A 26109-nucleotide genomic window follows, 5' to 3' on the forward strand; every position below is an offset into this window, starting at 1 on the left:
TGTGTCCTGAGCAAGACACTTCACCCTTGCTCCTGATGGGTGCTGGTTGGCGCCTTGCATGGCAGCTCCCTCCATCAGTGTGTGAATGTGTGTGTGAATGGGTAAATGTGGATATATATATATATATACATACACAAACATATATGTGTGTTTGTATGTGTATATATATATATATATATAATAAATATTACAAAATATTTACACATACTTCACATATTTTTATATGTGTGTAATATATATATATACACACACAGACACACATAAATATATATGTGTGTGTATATATGCACCTGGGGATAGGTTGATTGAAAACACTAAATTGGCCCTAGTGTGTGAATGTGAGTGTGAATGTTGTCTGTCTATCTGTGTTGGCCCTGCGATGAGGTGGCGACTTGTCCAGGGTGTACCCCGCCTTCCGCCCGATTGTAGCTGAGATAGGTGCCAGCGCCCCCCGCGACCCCAAAAGGGAATAAGCGGTAGAAAATGGATGGATGGATGGTGTATATATATTTATATATATATATATATATATACACACACACACATATATGTGTGTTTGTATGTGTATATATATATATACATAATAAATATTACAAAATAGTGTGTGTGTGTATATATATATATATATATATATATATATATACATATATATATATATATATATATATACATATATACACACACACATAAATATATATGTGTGTGTATATATATTTATATATATATATATATATATATATATATATATATATATATATATATATATATATATATAAAATAAATATAAATACATTTTATTTTTTAAATTTCTGAATAGTTCACGTCGGTCAAATTTTTTTATTGTTTAAATAGGGATTTAATATTATTTTGAAATTTCGGCAAATTGATGCACTTCAAATCTTCTCTTTTACATTTTAAAAAACAATGTCAATAAAGTTGATTCACGTTTTATTTTCTTAAATATTAATGAAGATACTTATAACAACATTATAGACCAATGATACTATTTATGTTGGCGAAAATAACTCTGGAAAATAAAAGCGGCAAAAGTAAACAATAAATACAAACGTACTAAAAATGAACAAGTCAGCATCAGACTTTATGTTCATGGATGCAAAGAAGGAAGAATAAATGGCAATAAAAGTATTTACTTTGAGCTTTAAGTCGTGTTCTGAGGTAGTTTTGTTGCATCCGGCACCACTCCTGCAGAATATAATGACAGCTGAGGACTATTCTGGAACAAAATGTGCTGCCCTGTGTCACAAATCTTTGTCTGAGTCCTCCGACACGATAATAACACCAATAAACAACCAAGACTGGCAAAAAAACCCCACTGGATTTTCGAATAAAACGTCACTTCCTGTGGCAATTATGGACTAATTTTTATTTTATTTTCTTGTCCTGATTACGAATGTGATCATGTATGTCATGATGCATTGTTACATGTTTTATTGTTGCTTAGCATGAACAAGCACTAAAAAGATCCGATTCCACAAAAAACCATAGCCTTACCTGACACATGAAACGTGACGAATTTGGGCCGCCGGATGACAATAGAGTGTTGGATATCTTTAAGTGCGTTTTTTTGTGGCAATTCCAACTTCGACCACGGCATTAGTTCGCTATGTACGGTGGCGCTTTCCATTATTTTCTTTCTTTCCTCTTCCTCTTACGCGAGATCCACCCAGGTGTGGGTCCCTATGGATCCCCTCGCCACTGTACGCATATATGAATGAATGTTATGAAACGTGCTGATTACTGTCAAGAATCGGCAAAGATTCATGCAATCGACTAAGTTTGGTGAGGGGAGCAGTGAGCAGTAGCGGTGGCCACGCCCTGGAATAATTTTTTTGTGGATTTAACCCCCCAATTCCACCCCCTTCATGCAGAGTATCAAAATGTTTTCACCAATTACCACCATAGTGACCAACGATAAAACACAGTAGCATAATAGGCCTAAGTATTCGTTAAAAAATTGCACTTTTTTTCTGGAATTGAGCCTATCATTCACAATGTTTTTGTCCCACCTCTAAATCCATGCATTCAAAAACCGCCGAGCAATACTTCATTTACGTTCCGTCACCGGAAAAATAACCGAGCTGTAGCGACATTGTTATTGTAAGAGCCAACACTGAGGAACTATTTTTCTAGCACAGTAAAACATCGGCATGCTACGGTATTAGCTGTGAAAGCTAGCTACGAAAAACAACACAGTGCGATACGGCACCGATTTGTACTGAGTGAACAACATGAACAATCATATTAAAGTATCGGTAAAGTGCTAGCCCACATTTTTTTGTTTTGTTTGTACACACGACAATATTTAAGTGTGACTTACTTGATGGATGGCTGTGCGGACGTTTTTTTCCACCCCGGTTTATTTGAGTAGGCACTCCATTTATGTCGAAAAAAGCTTGGCTCCAAGTTCTACGTGTACAGCGTCTTCGCCGACCTCGCTCCCTCGGCTTCCGTCTGCCGCGGCGTCACACCCTTCCTTCAGGCAGGGCTTCTAGAAGCAGAAGTTCATCCTCAGTATATTCAGCTTCAAAAAGCTAAGGTTTTGAATCCTCATTTGTCCCCCAAAAAATTGTCGTATTCGTTGTTTGTTACCAAGTCTGCCATGATTGAAAAACACACTCGCATTTGTTGCCGGAAGTTGGAAGTGCGTTGCTATGGATACGGAAATAAATGCGCCGAGGAATTAGATCCGGCTGGGTTTAAAATGATCGAAATATGGTGAATATTACATATTGTTATGAAGGTTTCTGTTATTAATTATATATATATATATATATATATATATATATATATATATATATATATATATACTTGCAGTGTATATAAAACATCAATGGAAGGTTTTGAAGTTGTTTTGGAGGGCTTTTTTCCTTATTTACGTGCCTCCACTTTGACCATGTTGTATTTTTTTAGCGCTTCCATAACGAAACTACTGACAGGTATAAGTTCAAACCACACTCTACTTTGTATTAGAAATGGCAAAAGAGGAGGATGCATGTGCATGCACGAGACTGTCTGCCCCACAACAAAAATAAGGACCTTATTGACTACAAGGTCGGACCACCAATGGCGCATTTGCTGATCACTCCATCAGCACTGAGAGCAGAGCCAGCCAAACTACCTCTAGGTAATGTTGCAATGTCCAATGAGAGAAGGAAAAATGACTCATACATTTTTTCGAGAAGTGTGCTAGCTTTATGCTAATATACATTGGTTTTGCTATGACTAATTAGCATTAACAATTTTATAGGGGGATTTCAACACCTCCAAATGTGTTATTAAAAACTACAACTAAAATGCCCGTTGCAATCAAACAGCCGGTGCATATAAGTGGAATACTTACAGTGTTGGCACTTTTTAGGGCGCAACAAAAGACAAGCCAGCAGAGACTGAAGTGACTACCTAACATGCACTACTGCCATGTAACATATTGAACTTGCAACTCTAATCGAGACTCAGAAATGTGGTGATAAAACAAGGTACCGTATAACAACTGGACAGTATTATCAAAATCAGCTGAGTTTTAAATGTTGCAATAAAAAAAATAGATTAAACAATTAATTAATTAAAACACATAAAAAAGTACTAACAATTGGTACCTTCAAATTCCGGCCTCGATTCAAACGGAACCGGAAATTGCTCCGAATAGGTTCAAAAGTCAACAACACCCATCCCTACAAAACACGTTCCGCAACGCACATCGCTCCCACCCTTATCTGGTCGGTTAACATATTTAAATAAACAAAAAAAAAAAACACAACCGCATATAATATAAGCCACACCCACTAAATTTTAGAATATTTTTTTTTTTTCCATATTAGCCGCACCGGATTATAAACAGCAGGTATGTACAGTAAGTTGTGAAATGAGTTATTTACACAGAAATATTTAGTAAATGATTATTTACATACCTTAAATGTTTCTGAGCGGTGCCTGTGACAAGGCAGTAAAACGGCGGATCAAACAAAACAGAAGTTTGAAGCTGCCGGAAGCTAGCTCTCCAATTAGCTAAACACACTCAGTAAATAAAAAATAAAAAAACAGACAAATAGTTAATAACAAACACATAAAGTTAATAATACTCACACAGACACTCGTCAGCATATTAGCTCATGCTAACGTGCATGAAAACCCCTTCCTATAGACGTGGGACGGCTTAGTAAGTCCAAATGGTTTTAGTTACATTGCAAAACTTACAAACGTCGCATGGAGTACATAAACGAAGAACCCACACGAGTAGAACGTTACGGACGGCTAGAAAAACCGAACAGTTTGACAGCGCTAAATGTAAACTATTTTTATTATGGCCGTTAGCGAAGAAAAATCAGGGTTCAAAATGTAGCGCCGCATAGTCTGGGATTTACAATATTTTTTTGGAGGTATTGACAAATAATTAGCCTTCTATACCTTACATACTGACTTTGAAAATACTTTCCAGGACTAGGAACTAGTAAAAAATTCAATCCCTGAATAGTAATTTCTTGTTATTCTCCATGCGTCCCGCAGAGCCTTCGCACATTTTGTCTGTAATTCACTTCCCGAGGCAAAACCCCCTCGTTCGTTTGCGCCGCCACTCCGTCCTTCCTCTCAGCGGCGGACTGAACCTCGAGGTGTTTGGAGGTTATTTGGTATTTCTAGACATGCTCGACTAATAATTGAAGTAATAAGGAGTTCCGACTCATCTGGAATTCGGGGAGGGAAGATGATGTGTTCTGACACCCTCTCCCTGTTATCATCAATTAGCGCCGTTAGATCAGCGCTAATTGACGGGTTCTAAGTCACGTCCTATCAATAAATTAAATTAAGACACTTTTTTTGTGTGGTGAAAATGTAATGGATTCTTTATATGTGTCAATAAAGTACGTAATATTTTCTCACTAAATGTAATTTATTATTATTATTACTCTTTTAAATCTATGCATAATAGATCATGCAAAAAAATCAAGCGATCAAACAACGAATCCACCATAAATAAACACACATTGGGTTTTAATCAGGTTTCGATGGTGAGGAGAGGTGCTAGGAACGAGACGTGGGATATTCTCCGTATATAAAGTCAGGAAATACGTCCCTGGACACATGAGGACTTTGGATATGACCGATGTATGATCCTGTAATCGCATCGATACCTAAATGTGCGGTATCATCCAAAACTAATGTCAAGTATCAAAGAAGAGAAGAATGAGTGATTAGTACATTTTAACAGAAGTGGAGATAAAACATGTCAAAACAGAAAATATCCAGTAGGTTAATAATCATTTTTTACAGTTTGTCCCTCATAATGTAGACAAAATAGTAGGTGGATAAATGACAGTATGTTACAAATTAGACTAATTAGGAGTATTTTTTTGTTTACTTACTACTAAAAAACAAGTCGTCTAGTATGTTCACTATTTTATTTAAGGACTAAATGACAATAATAAACATATTTTTCATCTACACTAAGATTTTTTTGTTAAAATAAAGACAATCATGTCATTTTTTTTTAGAAAAGTATCAAAATACATTTTGGTACCGGTACCAAAATATTGGTATCGGGACAACCCTACGGTCAATACAGGTGGGTTGTTCCGAACAATGTAGCTTCTAACGGACTTTCCCGACATTTTTGATCGAGGAATTATGCTGAAATCTGATCAAATTAATCACGATCTACTTACAAGTCGTTAGTCCAAAAATCAAAGAGTAAAATTTCCCCTTAGCATATTAGCGAGTCTTTTTGTTTACTTTGGTTCTTTTTTTAAATCATCTATTAACTGGTTTTAGGCTACTCCATTTTTTTTATTTGGATACAAGTAATATTTAGAGATGCTTGTTTATTTCTACTATTTCTACACTTTGAGACTATAAAGTTTGTTTTCTTTGATCAATCAAACAAATCAATCGATAACTAAAAGATGCCAAAACAAACTTGCCAGTACCACCCGTCGTTCCATCAATTATCTACAACATTGAATGATGCTACGCAAACTGTTAGCATTCATACCGTCGCGTATAGCGTACCTAAGCCACACGAACGCAAACCGCTTATCTGAGCAGCTGTCGCGGTCTATGGAATGAAAGTGAATATTAGCTACATTTACTCAGGGATTAGTAAGCAAGACAGCAAATGTGCGGCAAAAAAGAGAAACTGTGCGTGTTCGTGCGTTCCGGTGGTGGCTCGAACCGGACTAACCTTCCTCTGACTTGACTAAGTTCAGCTCCAGGGCTCACAGCTGCCTCGCAGAAAGAAAAAAAGAAAAAAACGTGATCCAACTCCACAAACTGAAAACAGCTTCATATTTACTCGGACTGAGAGTTGCTGGATCTGCCGCTGACTTTGAAGAGTTAATAATCAACAATCGAGGACAAGCTCCTAAACAAGCCAAGAACTCATACTGGTCTGCTGGCTCTAAATGCAATTTTTTATTATTATTAACCTTTCCTAAACTGTTAAAAGGGACCTGTTGTAATATTGTTTCTGTTTTTAAACCACATCCTGTGGGTCTACATAAAATGTAATGATGTTTTTTAGTCAAAATATTGCATAAAATGTGCTGTAAACGTAAGAACATAAGAGTTGTTAGGATGCAAACGAACCCCTCCTTGGTCCCCGCCCTGTTGGAAGTATTTGGAATTTTGAGAGAGAATGGAAAATACAGTTTTTCTACGTATTTTCAACTTTTGAGGTGCAACACGAATGGCAAAAATTTTTAGCATCTAAATATATATATATATATATATATATATATATATATATATATATATATATATATATATATATATATGTACGGGACAGAGTCGGACCCAGGACAAGAAGAAGAAACTTTAGAAGATAGACTTGAAATGAACGCATCTTGAGGGTTTGTATTAATTACCATATTTACCGGACTTTAAAACGCAGTAGTATTTTAGCCGCACCCACTAAATACATGTAAATTTAAATACATGAAAATTAAAATAAAATATAATATATATACACATCTATATATATATGTATATATATATATATATGTATACATATATATATATACATACATACATATGTATACATATATATACATACATACATATATATATATATATATATATATATATATATATATATATGCATTATACACATATATGTACATCCATCCATCCATCCATTTCCTACCGCTTATTCCCTTTGGGGTCGCGGGGGGCGCTGGTGCCTATCTTAGCTACAATTGGGCGGAAGGCGGGGTACACCCTGGACAAGTCGCCACCTCATCGCAGATATATGTACATATATACATATATATGTACATGTATACATATGTATATAAAACACATATATATGTGCAGATATACATATATATGTATAAATATGTACATATATGTATTTATACATATGTATACATATACACATATGTACATATATACATACATATACACATATATATGTACATGTATACATATGTATATAAAACACATATATATGTGCAGATATACATATATATATATATATATATACATGTATAAATATGTACATATATGTATTTATACATATGTATACATATACACATATGTACATATATACATACATATACACATATATATGTACATGTATACATATATAAAAACACATATATGTGCATATAAACACATATGTACAGATAGACATATATATATATACATATGTATATATATATATATATATATATATATATATGTATATATATATATATACATATATACCTCCAGAAGGTCTTCTCTTTGTCCGTGTGATGTCAAATGAAACAAAAATATTTTCATCAGTGATGTAGCAGGAAGAGGCTAGGAAAACCTTTGCTTTACAATGTTACATAATCCTAATCGTCATTTTTTTAATTGCCATTTTACATTTTCTTATCTGGACAAAATTAATAATCAACAATGATAATGATCATTCCAAGTATAAACCTGAGATTGTGTTTATTTATTTTTGGGGCATTTTTCCACCAGTAAACGACTCTGACTCCCAGTCAGTGTTCCGGAAATTACTTCTAAAAAGCAATTAATAAAGTTACTCAATACTTTCCCCAAAAAATGTAATTAAATCAAATAAATGTTATTAATTACGAGGGAAAATGAATTGTGTTACTTAAAAAAAAACACATTTCTGGCTGATGCATTTAAGAGACGTTTCATGAGAGTAGAGTGTGTGTTTGTGTTTACCTTTAAAAGGCGGGGCCTGTAGCCAAGGGACGTCAGTAACAAGCAGAGAAGCCTGTGTTTATTCGGTAGTTATCTGCAGTTTGCGGCGCCGTAGAATCTTTCCACTCCAGCACCTGAAAGGGACAAGTGGTAGAAAATGAAAAATGGATATTGCCCCGTAGTGGTAGTAGTGGCAGTGTGTGTATGTGTGTGTTCTTATATGTTGTGTTGTTTGCTGTGTGGTGTTGCTTCTCCCTATTTCATATCAAGTTGATTTTAATGTTGTGCCGGTAGGGGGGTTGTCAACATTATGAGGGACAAACTGTAAAAAATTACTATTAATCTACTTGTTCATTTAATGTTAATATCTGCTTAGTTTCTCTTTCAACATGTTCTATCTACACTTTTAAAATGTAATAATCACTTATTCTTCTGTTCTTTGATACTTGAAAATAGTTTTGGATGATACCACACAAGTAGGTATCGATGCGATACCAAGTAGTTACAGGATCATACATTAGTCATATTCCAAGTCCTCATGTGTCCAGGGACGCATTTACTGACTTTATAAACAAAATATACATTTTTTAAAAAGGAAAAATAGATTTTGTGACGATAAGAAATCATGCTAGTATCGGCTATATACACTCCTGTACTTGGTATCATTACAGTGGATTTCAGGTGTAGATCCACCAATGGTGTTTATTCACATTGTGACGCCGGTGAGCTATTGTATCCTCCTATGGTGTGTAGTGAAGCATGTTTAGCTATTCCTCGTCCTCCAGTGATAACGGTACTTGGAAGAAACTTACTTTTTTTGTTGCCATGGAGATGAGGATTATTGATAAAGAAGTAGCTAGAAATGAAGTATTTGACATGACGAACTACACACTTCGGGGTCGCGGGGGGTGCTGGAGCCTATTTCAGCTACAATCGGGCGGAAGGCGTGATACACCCTGGACAAGTCGCGACCTCATTACAGGGCCAACACAGCTAGACGGACAACATTTACACTAACATGCATGTTAAAAGCAGTGTGTGTGTGTGTGTGTGTGTGTGTGTTCTGCCAATTCTGACCTAATGGGGACATGGCTCTGTTTACACTGTAACCTTTAGGGGACTTCTGACGGTATGGGGAGCAAAAAAAAGGTCCCCTAAAGGGAAACCTTGAAATTGATTAAATATAATTTGAACTTTTTTTATTTTCTAAAATATTCCTCAGTAGTCACGTACAAATTTGTGTGAATTATGCAAAATTATTTAAATTTGGTCCCGGGTGAACCATATGAACTCTTTTCCCCCAGGGTCCCCAGTTAGTATGAACAGCAAATTACTTCATCAATCCAGAGATTTAAATCACGAACAAAAACCGGGTCCTCATTCCAAATGATAACGTGTGTGTGTGTGTATGTGTGTGTGTGTGTGTGTGTGTGCGTGCTCTGGCAATGCTTACTTGATGGGGACATGGCTCTGTTTACACAGTCACCTTTAGGGGACTTCTGACGGTATGGGGACCAAAAAAAAAGGTCTCCTAAAGGGAAACCTTTAATTTAATTTAATTTAATTTGAACTTTTTTTTATTTTTTAAAATGGTCCTCAGTAGTCACGTACAAATTTGCGTGAATTATGCAAAATTCTTTAAATTTGGTCCCCGTGAACCATACAAACACTTTTCCCCCAGGGTCCCCAGTAAGTATGAACAGCACATTACTTCATCAATCCAGAGATTTAAAGATGTGTATGAGCTAACTGGGCAGTGGCCATTATACCTCATTTTTTTATAGCCTCCACAACCTGTAGAAAGGGTGGTCCCCACAAGTCCCGAACAAAAACTGGGTCCCCATTCCAAATGATAACGTGTGTGTGTGTGTGCTCTGCCAATTCCGACTTAATGGGGACATAGCTCTGTTTACACAGTCACCTTTAGGGGACTTCTGACGGTATGGGGACCAAAAAAAAAGGTGCCCTAAAGGGAAACCTTTAATTTAATTTAATTTGAACTTTTTTTTATTTTTTAAAATGGTCCTCATTAGTCAAGTACAAATTTGTGTGAATTATGCAAAATTATTTAAATTTGGTCCCGGTGAACCATATGAACTCTTTTCCCCCAGGGTCCCCAGTAAGTATGAACAGCACATTACTTCATCAATCCAGAGATTTAAAGATGTGTACGAGCTAACTGGGCAGTGGCCATTATACCTCTTTTTTTTTTAATAGCCTCCACAACCTGTAGAAAGGGTGGTCCCCACAAGTCCCGAACAAAAGCTGGGTCTCCATTCCAAATGATAACGTGTGTGTGTGTGTGTGCTCTGGCAATGCTTACGTGATGGGGACACGGCTCTGTTTACACAGTCATCTTTAGGGGACTTCTGACGGTATGGGGACCCAAAAAAAAAGGTCTCCTAAAGGGAAACCTTTAATTTAATTTAATTTGAACTTTTTTTAATTTTTTAAAATGGTCCTCAATAGTCACGTACAAATGTGTGTGAATTATCCAAAGTTATTTTAATTTGGTCCCCGTGAACCATATTAACTCTTTTTTAACTCTTTTCCCCCAGGGTCCCCAGTAAGTATGAACAGCACATTACTTCATCAATCCAGAGATTTAAAGATGTGTACGAGCTAATTGGGCAGTGGACATTATACCAAATTTTTTTTATAGCCTCCACAACCTGTAGAAAGGGTGGACCCCACAAGTGATGATCAAAAAACTTGGTCCCCATTCCAAATGATAACTTTTATGTGTGTGTGTGAGAGTGTGTGAGTGCGTACGAGGGTTGAGGGGCATGCAGGTGAACAGCTTGCGAGGGCCAACAATTCCGCGGGCCAGTCTCGCGCATCACTTGACAGCCATACCCCATGAAGGTCCACGCACAAGTGAACTTGTTAAGCAAATGAGTGGCCAAGCGAGGGAGGGGGAAGGGGGTGGGGGGGGCGGGTGTTTGGCGCACGCGGCTGCAGCAACATAAATGTCTGCACACATCATCACTATCCGGGAGTCTCAAAAACGCTTCTATTTCCCACTCGCTGCTTATCGGCCGTTCTCCCCGGATCCGTTTCGGTCACGGCGCAACCCCGTTCCATGATGCTGGCCTCGTGAGATCGCACCGTTATAGAGAACGGGATCGGATTATCCCGTCGACGCTTTGATGAATTGCTTTCATTCTACAATAAAGGATAGCGGCAAAGCCAAGGGTAATTGTTAAGTCGGTGCTAAACGGAACACCAAAGATTGGAGTTGCACACAAGGGCCGTATAGCTGAGATACTGCATTTTCCGGACTATACAGCGCACCGGGGTATAAGCCGAACCCACTAAATTTTGGAATATATGTATTTGTTTTCCGATATATAAGCCACACCTGACAATACATTGCCAAAAGTATTTGGCCACCTGCCTTGACTCACATATGAAAAGTGCCATCCCATTCCTAACCCATAGGGTTCAATATGACCTTTGGCAGCTATTATGGCTTCAACGCTCAGTCTCCGTTGTAATTCTAATCGGGTTCAGGTCAGGACTCTGTGCAGGCCAGTCAAGTTCATCCACACCCAGACCTCTGACATCCATATCTATTTGGACTTTGCTTTGTGCACTGGTGCACAGTCATGTTGGAAGAGGAAGGGGGTCCCGCTCTAAACTGTTCCCACAAGGTTGGGAGCATGGAATTGTCTAAAATGTCCACTCAAACTAAGGGGCCAAGCATAATTCCTGGGAAAAACAACCCCACACCATAATTCCTCCTCCACCAAATTTCACACTCGGCACCATGCAGTCCGAAATGTAGCGTTCTACTGGCAACCTCCAAACCCAGACTGGTCCATCAGATTTCCAGATGTAAAAGTGTGATTCATCACTCCAGAGAAGGCTTCTCCACCGCATTCGACTTGGTGATGTACAGCTTAGATTCAGCGGCCCGGCCATGGAAACCCATTCCATGAAGCTCTCTGCGTACTGTACGTGGGCTAATTGGAAGGTCACATAAAGTTTGGAGCTCTGTAGCAACTGACCTCTTTGCACTATGCGCTTCAGAGTCCGCTGACCCCTCCCTTTCAATTTACGTGGCCAACCACTTAGCGGCTGAGTTGCTGTTGTTCCCAAATTCTTCCATTTTCTTATAATAAAGTTGACTTTGGAATATTTAGGAGCGAGGAAATTTCACGACTGGATTTGTCGCACAGGTGGGCATCCTATGACAGTTCCATTCTTTCACAAATGTTTGTAGAAACAGTGCTTGATTTGATACACCGGGCCAAGTGATTAGGACACCTGATTTGGATGGGTGGCCAAATACTTTTGGCAATACAGTGTATATACGTTGTGAAATTTAGTTATTTCCACACAAAATATTTTTGAAATGTTTATTTGCATTCTTAATTTGTTTCAAAACGGCAGTAAAACGGCCGATCAAGCAAAATAGAAGTCATCGCCATGGACCCAATCATCTAAACACAGTCAATAACGTTTTGGTGAGTTTACAAAACTGAAACAACACAAAAAGAGTGTCGTTGTAAGTTAATAATGCTAACACAGTAAATGTCTTAGCATAGTGGCTAATGCAAAAACAATTGATAAGAACTGGAAAAATAACACTTTTGTTTTGATTAATTACGATTAATCGCAGTCGATTACTTACTTGCATACTTTACAACCCATACTTTATATTGATTGTATTTGGTAGCATGGTGATATGGGGTTGCTGCAATGTTTACTTCTTTCCCGGGGGCGGGGGCTGGGGGGGGGGGGAAATAAAAACAATTGAGAAGAACTTGAAAAATAACACTTTTGTTTTGATTAATCACGATTAATTGCAGTTGATTACTTACTTGCATACTTTATAACCCATACTTTATTTCAATGGTGTTTGGTAGCATGGCGGTACGGGGTTGTTGGAATGTTTTCTTCTTTCTCGGGGGGCGAAACTAAAAGTAATTGAGAACCACTCGAGTGATAACGCTTTAGATTTTTGATTAATCACGATTAATCGCAGTTGATTATGCGCTTACTTACTTTATAACCCATATTTTATTTCCATGGTGTTTGGTAGCATGGCAATATGGGGTTGTTGAGCTGTTTTCTTCTTTCTCGGGGGGCGAAACTAAAAGTAATTGAGAACCACTCGAGTGATAACACTTTAAATTGTTGATTAATCACGATTAATCAAAGCTGATTATTCACTTTCATACTTTATAACCCTATTTATTTGGTAGCATGGCGAAATGGGGTTGGTGCTATATGTCTTCTTTCCCAGGAGGCAAAACTAATAAAGAATTAAGAATAACTGGAATAATAACACTTTTGATTTTTGATTAATCGCAGTTGATTACTTGCATACTTCATGACCCATACTTTATTTCGATTATATTTGGTAGCATTGCGAAACGGGGTTGGCGCAATATGATTTCTTCTTTCTCTGGGGGCAAAACTAAAAATAATTGAGAACCACCGGAGTGATAACACTTTAGATTTTTGATTAATCATGATTAATCACAGTTGATTACGAGCTTACTTACTTTACAACCCATACTTTATTTAGATTGTATTTGGTAATATGGCGATATGGGGTTGGTGCAATATGTTTTCTTCTTTCTCGGGAGGGTGAAACTAAAAATACATGAGAAGAACTGGAATAACACTCTAGATTGTTGATTAATCATGATTAATCACAGTTAATTACTTGCTCGCATACTTTATAACCCATACTTTATTTCGATTGTATTTGGTAGCATGGCGAAACGGGGTTGGTGCAATATTTTCTTGTTTTTTGAGAGGCGAAACTAAAAACAATTGAGAAGAACTGGAAAAATAACACTTTTGTTTTGATGAATCATGATTAATCGCAGTTGATTACTTACTTGCATACTTTATAACCCATACTTTATTTCCATGGTGTTTGGTAGCATGGCGATATGGGGTTGTCAAAATGTTTTCTTCTTTCCCGGGGAGCGAAACTAAAAATCATTGAGAACCACCGGAGTGATAACACTTTTAAATTTTTGATTAATCACGATTAATCGCAGTTGATTACTTACTTGCATACTTCATAACCCATACTTTATTTCGATTATATTTGGCAGCATGGCGAAACGGGGTTGGTGCAATATGTTTTCTTCTTTCTCGGGGGGCAAAACTAAAAATAATTGAGAACCACCGGAGTGATAACACTTTAGATTTTTGATTAATCACGATTAATCACAGTTGATTACGAGCTTACTTACTTTACAACCCATACTTTATTTTGATTGTATTTGGTAGCATGGCGATATGGGGTTGGTGCAATATGTTTTCTTCTTTCTCGGGAGGGCGAAACTTAAAATACATGAGAAGAACTGGAATAACACTGTAGATTGTTGATTAATCACGATTAATCACAGTTAATTACTTGCTTGCATACTTTATAACCCTTACTTTATTTCGATTGTATTTGGTAGCATGGCGAAACGGGGTTGGTGCAATATTTTCGTATTTTTTGGGGGGCGAAACTAAAAACAATTGAGAAGAACTGGAAAAATAACACTTTTGTTTTGATTAATCATGATTAATCGCAGTTGATTACTTACTTGCATACTTTATAACCCATACTTTATTTCGATGTTGTTTGGTAGCATGGCGATATGGGGTTGCTGCAATGTTTTCTTCTTTCCCGGGGAGCGAAACTAAAAATAATTGAGAACCACCGGAGTGATAACACTTAAAAATGTTTGATTACTCACGATTAATCGCAGTTGATCACTCGCTTGCATACTTTACAACCCACACACTTATCGGTTCCTTTCAGAACGCGAACAACTTTTGCCAACTCGGTATTAAAGTTCAAACCTCAAAATGACCTTTGCCCCCAAACCCACCCCCGTCCCTCCATTCCGGGTCCTTCTTCACCTCAACATGCCCCCGGACCGCCACGATTCAAATGACACACTTAGACATAACTTTAGCCCCGCCCCCGTGGGAGGCGTTTCAGGCCTCTCCGCATGTTGCGTTCGGTCCTAAAAGTATCAGGAAGTTATGAGTAATTTGGAACGCTCCTACTGGTTCCTCAGCATGGAACATCATGTCAAGGTAAGAGCTTTTAAATAGCTGCTCGGAAACGCCAAAGTTTAAATGTAATTTCACTCAAATTAAATTCATGTTAAGTTTAGGTTAAAATAACTTAATATTAAAGCTGCAAGCAGCGTTGGTCGGGTCCGCCTTTGGCTGCTGCCCCCGCAACCCAAGCCCTGGTCTAAGTCAGACCTACATAGAGGTTTTTGTTTCATGTCTCTACGACATTTCTAACAGAAGTTACAAGCAGTTTTATCCGTGTTTTTTGCTAGGGGGAGCTAGAGCGCAATTTAAATTTTTAGGGTTGGGTTTTTTATTAGATGGCAATTTTGGCCAGTCCTGATGTGTGTGTAAAATTTGGTGAGTTTTGAAGCATGTTAAGGGGGTCAAATTACAGATTGGCGTTTCTGGATGTTGTTGAAGCTTTTGCTTGGCATAGTAGAGCTTTAACTAGCACTTTGAAGCATTTTAAGGGGGTGAAATTACAGCTAAAAGTAGCAAAAATGACATTTTTAAGGAGACTTTGCGTAGGGGTTCTTTGAAGGCGCGTAAAATCAAAACTCTGTGAATAACTTTTAATCAGAAGGATTCAAACTCTCTCCTGTGCGAGTTTGAAGCCGAAACGACAAACACACTCAGACTATATAACGTTTGAAAAAAGGTGACAGGTTTTTACAAAACTTTTATTTTGAAGGGGTAATTTTTAGCTCCCTGTTGATTTTTGCTGCAGGATGTCTAATATTAAATTTATGTCTAAGTGAGACCTACATAGAGGTTTTTGTTTCATGTCTGTCCGACATTCCTACTGGAAGTTACAAGCAGTTTTGTCTGTTTTCTCTTCCTAGGAGCAGTTTTTTCTGTGTTTTATTCAAAAATTGCGCTAGAGCGCATTTTTTAATTTTCGGGTTTGGTTTTTTTCATTAGATCGCAATTTTTGCCAGTACTGATGTGTGTGCCAAGTTTGGGGAGTTTTGAAGCATGTTAAGGGGGTCAAATTACAGCTCAAAGAGGCTAAAATAGCATTTTTTTGCGAAAATTTTGCTTTGAATGGGTTTTTGCAAATGTTGTTGATTTTTGCCCTAGAAGATACAATTATGAAATTTAGGTCTAAGTCAGACCTACATAGAGGTTTTTGTTTCATGTCTCTACTACATTCCTAACGGAAGTTACAAGCGGTCTGTTTTTTTTTTTCCAGGGGGCGCTAGCGCGCAATTTTGATTGAATAAAGAAAGAAAGAATGATAACAATGGGCGTGCGGACCCTAATAAAACGCACCAGTTTCAATAGGGTCCGCAGGCCCATTGCAAAGGACTCCTTTGGAGTCCTTTGCAATGGGCCTGCGGGCCCTAATTAGGAGGAATCATTAATGAAAAGGAGCAGGAAATATGTGTCAACTTAAAATTTCTGCCAATTTTAAGTATTTTTTCACTGTAATTGACTTCAAATCGTATGTTTTTAAATACTCGTGCAGCACGGGTGTCAAACTCAAGGCCCGTCATTCTGAACTGCCCGGAAATAAAACGCATCAATAATAAGATATCGAGACAGATTTGGTGGATTTATTAAAAAAAAAAAAAGTTCATTGGTCAGGTCAGGACTCTGATCAGGCCAGTCAAGTTCATCCACACCCAGACCTCTCTCATCCATGTTTTTAGCATGGCGATATGGGGTTGGTGGTATATCTTTTCTTCTTTTTCTTGGGGCGAAACTAAAAAATAATTGAGAAGCACTGGAGTGATAACACTTTTAAATTTTGGATTAATCACGATTAAACGCCAAAGTTTAAAATGTAATTTCACTCAAATTAAATGTATTAAGTTTAGGTTAAAACGACTTGATATTAAGAGGAGTCATGAATGAAAAGGAGCAGGAAATGTTTGTCAACTTAAAATATTTGCCCATTTTAAGTATTTTTTAACTATAATTTACTTAAAATCGTAAGTTTTTAAATACTTGTGTGGAAATAAAAAGCATCAATAATAGGATATTGAGACTGATTTGGTGGAATTAAAAAAAAAAAAAAAAAAAGTGCATTGGTCAGGTCAGGACTCTGATCAGGCCAGTCAAGTTCATCCACACCCAGACCTCTGTCATCCATGTTTTTAGCATGGCGATATGGGGTTGGTGTTATATCTTTTCTTCTTTCTCTTGGGGCGAAACTAAAAAATAATTGAGAAGCACTGGAGTGATAACACTTTTAAATTTTGGATTAATCACAATCGAGCGCCAAATTTTAAAATGTAATTTCACTCATATTAAATGTATTAAATTTAGGTTAAAACAACTTGATATTAAGAGGAGTCATGAATGAAAAGGAGCAGGAAATGTTTGTCAACTTAAAATATTTGCCTATTTTAAGTATTTTTAACTATAATGTACTTCAAATCGTATGCTTTTAAATAATTGTGCAGCACGGGTGTCAAACTCAAGGCCCGTCATTCTGAACTGCCCGGAAATAAAACCCATCAATAATAAGATATCGAGGCAGATTTGGTGGATTAAAAAAAAAAAAAAAAAAAGTGCATTGGTCAGGTCAGGACTCTGATCAGGCCAGTCAAGTTCATCCACACCCAGACCTCTGTCATCCATGTTTTTAGCTTGGCGATATGGGGTTGGTGGTATATGTTTTCTTCTTTCTCTGGGGGCGAAACTAAAAATAATTGAGACGCACTGAAGTGATAACACTTTTAAATTTTTGATTAATCACAATTAAGTGCCAAAGTTTAAAATGTAATTTCACTCAAATTACATGTATTAAGTTTAGGTTAAAACGACTTAATATTAATAGGAGTCATGAATGAAAAGGAGCAGGAAATGTTTGTCAACTTAAAATATTTGCCTATTTTAAGTATTTTTAACTATAATTTACTTAAAATCGTAAGTTTTTAAATACTTGTGTGGAAATAAAAAGCATCAATAATAGGATATTGAGACTGATTTGGTGGATTTAAAAAAAAAGAAAAAAAAGTGCATTGGTCAGGTCAGGACTCTGATCAGGCCAGTCAAGTTCATCCACACCCAGACCTCTGTCATCCATGTTTTTAGCATGGCGATATGGGGTTGGTGGTATATCTTTTCTTCTTTCTCTTGGGGCGAAACTAAAAAATAATTGAGAAGCACTGGAGTGATAACACTTTTAAATTTTGGATTAATCACAATCGAGCGCCAAAGTTTAAAATGTAATTTCACTCATATTAAATGTATTAAATTTAGGTTAAAACAACTTGATATTAAGAGGAGTCATGAATGAAAAGGAGCAGGAAATGTTTGTCAACTTAAAATATTTGCCTATTTTAAGTATTTTTAACTATAATGTACTTCAAATCGTATGCTTTTAAACAATTGTGCAGCACGGGTGTCAAACTCAAGGCCCGTCATTCTGAACTGCCCGGAAATAAAACCCATCAATAATAAGATATCGAGGCAGATTTGGTGGATTAAAAAAAAAAAGAAAAAAAAGTGCATTGGTCAGGTCAGGACTCTGATCAGGCCAGTCAAGTTCATCCACACCCAGACCTCTGTCATCCATGTTTTTAGCATGGCGATATGGGGTTGGTGGTATATGTTTTCTTCTTTTTCTGGGGGCGAAACTAAAAATAATTGAGAAGCACTGGAGTGATAACACTTTTAAATTTTTGATTAATCACAATTAAGCGCCAAAGTTTAAAATGTAATTTCACTCAAATTAAATGTATTAAGTTTAGGTTAAAACAACTTGATATTAAGAGGAGTGATGAATGAAAAGGAGCAGGAAATGTTTGTCAACTTAAAATATTTGCCTATTTTAAGTATTTTTTAACTATAATGTACTTCAAATCGTATGTTTTCAAATACTTGTGCGGAAATAAACAGCATCAATAATAAGTTATAGAGACAGATTTGGTGGATTTATAAAAAAAAAAAAAAAAAAAGTGCATTGGTCAGGTCAGGACTCTGATCAGGCCAGTCAAGTTCATCCACACCAGACCTCTGTCATCCATGTTTTTATGGACTTTGCTATATGGACATTCGATGGTGTTTGGTAGCATGGCGATATGGGCTTGGTGGTATATCTTTTCTTCTTTCTCTGGGGGCGAAACTAAAAATAGTTGAGAAGCACTGGAGTGATAACACTTTAAAATTTTTGATTAATCACAATTAAGCGCCAAAGTTTAAAATGTAATTTCACTCAAATTAAATGTATTAAGTTTAGGTTAAAACGACTTGATATTAAGAGGAGTCATGAATGAAAAGGAGCAGGAAATGTTTGTCAACTTAAAATATTTGCCTATTTTAAGTATTTTTTAACTATAATGTACTTCAAATCATATGTTTTTAAATACTTGTGCGGAAATAAACAGCATCAATAATAGGATATCGAGACAGATTTGGTGGATTTATTAAAAAAAAAAAAAAGTGCATTGGTCAGGACTCTGATCAGGCCAGTCAAGGTCATCCACACCCAGACCTCTGTCATCCATGTTTTTAGCATGGCGATATGGGGTTGGTGGTATATCTTTTCTTCTTTCTCTTGGGGCGAAACTAAAAATAATTGAGACGCACTGGAGTGATAACACTTTTAAATTTTGGATTAATCACAATCAAGCGCGAAGTTTAAAATGTAATCTCACTCAAATTAAATGTATTAAGTTTAGGTTAAAACAACTTGATATTAAGAGGAGTCATGAATGAAAAAGAGCAGGAAATGTTTGTCAACTTAAAATATTTGCCTATTTTAAGTATTTTTAACTATGATTTACTTCAAATCGTATGTTTTTAAATACTTGTGCGGAAATAAAACGCATCAATAATAGGATATCGAGACCGATTTTGTGGAATTCAAAAAAAAAAAAAAGTGCATTGGTGAAGATCACACACGAGAAGGCCTGGCTCTCAGTCTCCGGCTTCAGGTCAGGACTCTGATCAGGCCAGTCAAGTTCATCCACACCAGACCTCTGTCATCCATGTTTTTATGGACTTTGCTATATGGACATTCGATGGTGTTTGGTATCATGGCGATATGGGGTTGGTGGTATATGTTTTCTTTTCTTTCTCTGGGGGCGAAACTAAAAATAGTTGAGAAGCACTGGAGTGATAACACTTTTAAATGTTGGATTAATCACAATTAAGCGCCAAAGTTTAAAATGTAATTGCACTCAAATTAAACTTGTTTTAAGTTTAGGTTAAAACAACTTAATATTAGGAGGAGTCGTGAATGAAAAGGAGCACTTAAAATATCTGCCTATTTTAAGTGTTCTTTTAAGTATAATTTACTCCAAATCGTATGTTTTTAAATACTTGCGCAGCGCGGGTTTCAAACTCAAGGCCCGGGGAGCCACAAGTGGCCCGCGCCAGTCATTCTGAACGGCCGAGAAATAAAACGCATCAATAAAAGGATATCGAGACCGATTTTGTGGATTTAAAAAAAAAAGTCAGGACTCTGATCAGGCCAGTCAAGTTCATCCACACCAGACCTCTGTCATCCATATTTTTATGGACTTTGCTATATGCACTGGTGCACAGTCATGTTGGAAGAGGAAGAGGAAGGGGTGCCCCCCCCCCCCCCCGCTCCAAACTGTTCCCACAAAGTCGGGAGCATGGGATTGTCCAAAATGTTTTGGTATCCTAGAGCATTCAAAGTTCATTTCACTGGAACTAAGGGGCCCAACTCCTGAAAAACAACCCCGCACCATAATTCCTCCGCCCGACCCCTCTCTTGTCAGTTTACGTGGCCTAACACTTAGTGGCTGAGTTGCTGTTGTTCCCCAAATCTTCATTTTTTTTAATATAATAAAAGCGGACAGTTTGGAAAATATTTAGGAAAATATTAAAAAATATTAATATTGTGTAAGAAAGCTAAAGGGACACTGCGTGGTTTTTTTTTGTGGGGGGGGGGGGGGGGGGTTGGCTTATTGTTCATAATCATTACAAGAGACAAGAAAACACACACAAAAAATTTTTTTCCGCTTTCTGACGTTCTTGGTAGTGTTATTAGGATTCTCCCTATTCCATATTGTTATGAAGGTGTCTGTTACTACATTATGTATGTATATATATATATACATACATACATATGTGTCAGGCTTTCCCCTGACAGTTTGTCTATGTTTTAGTTTTTTCCTCTGCATTGTCTGTTCCCTCTGTGTTTAGTATTTCCTGTCCAGTGCTCTTATTTTGTCAGCTTCCTGTCTTGCTCCCTGAGTGATGTGTTCCTCCTCAGCTGGGGCTGATTGGCACCTGACCGCACCTGCTGCCAATCAGCCCGCTCCTATTTGTACCTGCTTTGTCTCGGGTCAGTCGTTGGATCATTGTATCGTATCGTCTTGTCGATGTCACGTCTGTGATGTGTTATCGCTCCCGTCGCGTCGTACCTTGTCTTTGCGGCGTAGCGGTAAGCTATATTCAGTCGGTGTTTGTAGCTTATTGTTTTTTTTGTTCCCTGCTTCTGTTTTATTTTTCATTATACAAGTTAGACTTCTGTTTGCCTGTTCGCTACCCGCTAGCTTCCACGCTAAGCCCCTGTTGGTTATTTTCTAGCTCCCAGGCTAGCTCCTTTTGTGTGATTACTACATAGCGCATGTAACAGCCAATCAGCAGTGCGTATTCAGAGCGGTAACAGCCAATCAGCAGTCAGAAGTCCGATCGCATGGAGTCAGCGCTCACAGCAGAGAGGAGAGACGGTGCGGGTTAGCAGAAAGTTGTTTAGCGGGTGAGTATAATGCAGAGGACTCTCCCCAAATTATTATAAACACCTCCCGGTCAGCTCCTTCTTCATCACAACGGATCGATACAACGTCCGCATTACTGAAGACGCCGCACCGATCTCACCATCCACTCTTCCCCCACTCGTGAACATGACTCCTAGGTACTTGAACTCCTCCACTTGGGGGCAGGGTCTCCTCCCCAACCCAGAGATGGCACTCCACCCTTTTCCGGGCGAGAACCATGGACTCGGACTTGGAGGTGCTGATTCTCATTCCGGTCGCTTCACACTCGGCTGCGAACCGATCCAGTGAGAGCTGAAGATCCCGGCCGGATGAAGCCATCGGGACTACATCATCTGCAAAATAGCAGAGACCTAAGCTGAGCCGGAAGGCAAAGCTCTCAATTCACCGGTCGATCTACGTTCCCATCCTCACTTATGGTCATGAGCTTTGGGTCATGACCGAAAGGATAAGATCACGGGTACAAGCGGCCCAAATGAGTTTCCAGGTCTCTCCCTTAGGGTGAGAAGCTCTGCAATCCGGGAGGAACTCAAAGTAAAGCCGCTGCCCCTCCACATGGAGAGGAGCCAGATGAGGTAGTTCGGGCATCTGGTCAGGATGCCACCCGACTGCCTCCCGAGGGAGGTGTTTCGGGCATGTCTGATTGGTAGGAAGCCACGGGGAAGACCCAGGACACGTTGGGAAGACTATGTCTCCCGGCTGGCCTGGGAACGCCTCGGGATCCCCCGGGGAAGAGCTAGACGAAGTGGCTGGAGAGAGGGGAAGTCTGGGCTTCCCTGCTCCTGCTGCCCCCGCGACCCAGGACACGTTGGGAAGACTATGTTTCCCGGCTGGCCTGGGAACGCCTCGGGTTCCCCCGGGAAGAGCTAGACGAAGTGGCTGGAGAGAGGGGAAGTCTGGGCTTCCCTGCTCCTGCAGCCCCCGCAACCCAGGACACGTTGGGAAGACTATGTTTCCCGGCTGGCCTGGGAACGCCTCGGGATCCCCCGGGGAAGAGCTAGACGAAGTGGCTGGAGAGAGGGGAAGTCTGGGCTTCCCTGCTCCGGCTGCCCCCGCGACCCAACCTCGGATAAGCGGAATATGATGGATGGATGGATGGATGGATGGATGGATGGACCTCCCGGTCAACTACTAGTAACATCACTGTGAGCCCGTTGTCGTTCTAGAAACTTAGTCCTTGGCCAATATCGTGTCTGACTCCTTTAACGCGCCTTATAATCCGGTGCGCCCTATGGTCCGGAAAATAGAGGCCATCTTGATGCTCATCCTGAGCCATGTTGGGAAAATATGCAGTGATAAAATCGCTGCTAGCCATCATTTTCAGCCCCGACCGCCCACCCATTGATTTCTATTATTCAGCCGTGGAAGGGACTTTAATTCAGTCCCTGTCCAATAGGAACTTTTGGTTTGTGCCCCCCCCCCCCATGGTAGCAGGTTGAGAAGCCACGGTCCGGCCTGTCTTTAGGCCCATTACTCTCACCTCACAGCTCGCTCATAAAGACGGCTTTGAACCCACCGTTTTCGGGGGGGTATCCGGGTTTTTTTTCCGGTGCCGCAACGGTTGAGTGGATTGGGTCCCTTGCAGTCAGACGTGTTTACTAGATCCTGAGTGGAGGGGGTTAGGTGTGCCGCTTGGAATAACTGATCATCCCAGAGTGTTTGGAAAACTATCGAAATGTTTGAGACTTTGCATTTTTATCGTTCATTTGGATATCGGAGGAATCTGACAGGGACGGGTGCTCGAGTCCTGATGGAGACGGAGAATGTGAACACCTTCCAAAAGCAGAGCTCCCCCTGAGAAAGGCGGTTTTAGCTCGGTTGGAAGAGCGGCCGTGCCAGCAACTTGAGGGTTGCAGGTTCGATTCCCGCCTCCGCTCTCCTAGTCAATGCCGTTGTGTCCTTGGGCAAGACACTTTACCCACCTGCTCCCAGTGCCACCCCACACTGGTTCAAATGTAACTTAGATATTGGGTAAAGCGCTTTGAGTCACTAGAGAAAAGCGCTATACAAATAGAATTCACAAAAGAAAGAAAACATTTTAAGTAATAGTAAAAAAAAAAAAAATTCTGAACGAGTTGAAATGGTCGGTGTTGGAATTTTTCAAAATGCTTGCGATGAGGTGGCGACTTGTCCAGGGTGTACCCCGCCTTCCGCCCGATTGTAGCTGAGATAGGCGCCAGCGCCCCCCCCCCCCCCCCCCCGCGACCCCTAAAAGGGAATAAACGGTAGAAAATGGATGGATGGATGTTGAAGTAGTAACATTTTTACAGGAATTCCTGGAATTTCGGGGAAAACCTGGGAATTTTTTCAGTTCAAAAAAGAACTTTTGTTTTTTATGTCCTGATTCAGGGGAAGGTTTTGACGGTGGATCGGTTGAAATACGTTGAAATATGTGAAAGGAGTGGTTGACAGAAAAAAAAAGGGTGAAGGAATTCCTGGAAATTTGTTGAATTTAGAAAAATGGTTGTTGGAATTTCCAGGATGAATTAAATGTGTTGAAGGTGGAATGGTTTGAATCGGTTGAAAAATGTGGAAATTTGAAAATGGATAATTCTTTATCAATGGGGAAAACTTCCCTAAACACAGGAAATTCCAGGAAATCCTGGGAAAAAAATGTTATAATTGTTGAAAGGGAGCACACAATTCCTGAACAGGCTGAAAAATTTGAAGTAGGAACGGTCTGAATCGGATAAAAAATGTGGAAGTTTGAAAAATGTCCCATTCTTTTCAATGGGAATTTCATGGAAATTTCGGGAATAATTTTGAAAACGGTAAAAAACTCGAAATTTCTGAATGAGTGTTGGAATTTTTCAAAATAAATGTTGATGTCGTAACAATTTTAATTGAGAAAGAGTATTACGTTATTCCTGGAATTTGAGGGAAACCGCGAATTTTTCCAGATCAAAAAACAACTTTGTTTTTTATGTCCTGATTCAGGGGAATGTTTTGACGGTGGAACGGTTGAAACACGTTGAAAAATGTGAAAGGAGTGGTCGATAGAAAAAAGGGGTGAAGGAATTCCTGGAAATTTGTTGAATATAGAAAAATGGTTGTTGGAATTTCCAGGACGAATTAAATGTATTGAAGGTGGAATGGTTTGAATCGGTTGAAAAATGTGGAAATTTGAAAATGGATAATTATTTTTCAATGGGTAAAATGTCCCTAAACACAGAAAATTCCAGGAAATCCTGGAATTTTTGTTTTATAATTGTTGAAAGGGAGCACACAATTCCTGAACAGGCTGAATATTTTTGAAGTAGGAACGGTCTGAATCGGATAAAAATGTGGAAGTTTGAAAAATGTCCCATTCTTTTCAATGGGAATTTCATGGAAATTTCGGGAATAATTTTGAAAACGGTAAAAAACTCGAATTTTCTGAATGAGTGTTGGAATTTTTCAAAATAAATGTTGATGTAGTTACATTTTTAATTGAGAAATATTATTACGTTATTCCTGGAATTTCAGGGAAATCAGGAAATTTTCCAGTTCAAAAAATAACTTTGTTTTTTTGTCCTGATTAAAAGGAATGTTTTGACGGTGGATCGGTTGAAACACGTTGAAAAATGTGAAAGGAGTGGTACACAGAAAAAAAAGGGTGAAGGAATTCCTGGAAATGTGTTGAATGTAGAAAAATGGTTGTTGGAATTTCCAGGACGAATTAAATGTATTGAAGGTGGAATGGTTTGAATCGGTTGAAAAATGTGGAAATTGTGGAAATTTTAAAAATTGATAATTCTTTTTGAATGGGGAAAATGTCCCTAAACACAGGAAATTCCAGGAAATCCAGGTAAAAAAAATTTTGTAATTGTTGAAAGGGAGCACACAATTCCTTAACAGGCTGAAAATGTTGAAGTTGGAACGGTCTGAATCGGATAAAAATGTGGAAGTTTGAAAAATGTCCCATTCTTTTCCATGGGAATTTCATGGAAATAGGGAATAATTTTGAAAACGGTAAAAAACTCGAATTTTCTGAATGAGTGTTGGAATTTTTCAAAAGAAATGTTGATGTAGTAACATTTTTAATTGAGAAATAGTATTATGTTATTCCTGGAATTTCGGGAAAACCGGGAAATTTTCCAGTTAAAAAAAAAACTTTGTTTTTTTGTCCTGATTTAGAGGAATATTTTGACGGTGGAATGGTTGAAACACGTTGAAAAATGTGAAAGGAGTGGTAGACAGAAAAAAGGGTGAAGGAATTCCTGGAAATTTG

The 26109-nt window shown here is 38.4% G+C and overlaps 1 protein-coding gene and 1 long non-coding RNA gene across 5 annotated transcripts in view; one reads left to right on the top strand and one right to left on the bottom strand.

The window, feature by feature from the left end:
* The window catches only part of LOC133545696 (uncharacterized), a 64182-nt gene that overhangs the window by 9625 nt on the left and 28448 nt on the right, over window positions 1-26109 (bottom strand). For all 4 annotated transcript variants that reach the window (XR_009804919.1, XR_009804920.1, XR_009804917.1 and 1 more), the window contains 2 exons: window positions 8176-8288; window positions 2339-2509 (listed from right to left, as the gene is read on the bottom strand). This is a non-coding gene — a long non-coding RNA (uncharacterized LOC133545696). The remainder of the gene's footprint in view (window positions 1-2338; window positions 2510-8175; window positions 8289-26109) is intronic.
* slc6a9 (solute carrier family 6 member 9) overlaps window positions 1-26109 on the top strand; it is an 81170-nt gene that overhangs the window by 6522 nt on the left and 48539 nt on the right.

Source organism: Nerophis ophidion, linkage group LG28 (genome assembly GCF_033978795.1).
Source record: "Nerophis ophidion isolate RoL-2023_Sa linkage group LG28, RoL_Noph_v1.0, whole genome shotgun sequence".
Classification (NCBI taxonomy): domain Eukaryota; kingdom Metazoa; phylum Chordata; class Actinopteri; order Syngnathiformes; family Syngnathidae; genus Nerophis; species Nerophis ophidion.